We start from the raw sequence: 423 nt of genomic DNA, 5'->3' as shown, positions 1-423 counted from the left end.
ATAAACATCATTATTAAAAAAAAAATCAATTTCCATTCCTTTATTCACTATCAACAAAAATCAGTTTATTCACCATCATTGTCACGTCATGTATTCAACGTGTAAAAAAATAATTGTTTGTGTTAATTATCACTACCATCTTCGTCATCTTCACCAAGTGCATGGCAGCCCAACCAACATAACTGGCCCACATTGTATATATATAATTTCCTAAGAATTATCACAACAAATTGGACGCAAACTTTCGCTTTGACACTGTATCACTTCGTTTGGACACTGTACCTAAATCGCTAAGTTCACCATTCTGTTTTCCCTCAACAGCATACTTAGTTCTGCCAAACACTATAGGAAATCAACTAGCATTTTCACCATAAACGTAGGCACTGTTATGCATTTTTTGTTCTACACTATTAAACCCTTAAA

At 33.6% G+C, this 423-nt stretch overlaps 1 protein-coding gene across 1 annotated transcript in view; it reads left to right on the top strand.

Annotated features, from left to right (window-relative positions):
- LOC119592270 (serine-enriched protein-like) overlaps positions 1-423 on the top strand; it is a 38500-nt gene that overhangs the window by 12944 nt on the left and 25133 nt on the right.

The sequence above is a fragment of the Penaeus monodon genome, chromosome 30 (genome assembly GCF_015228065.2).
Source record: "Penaeus monodon isolate SGIC_2016 chromosome 30, NSTDA_Pmon_1, whole genome shotgun sequence".
NCBI classification, from domain to species: Eukaryota; Metazoa; Arthropoda; class Malacostraca; order Decapoda; family Penaeidae; genus Penaeus; species Penaeus monodon.
This window is presented reverse-complemented; position numbering and strand designations above follow the sequence as displayed.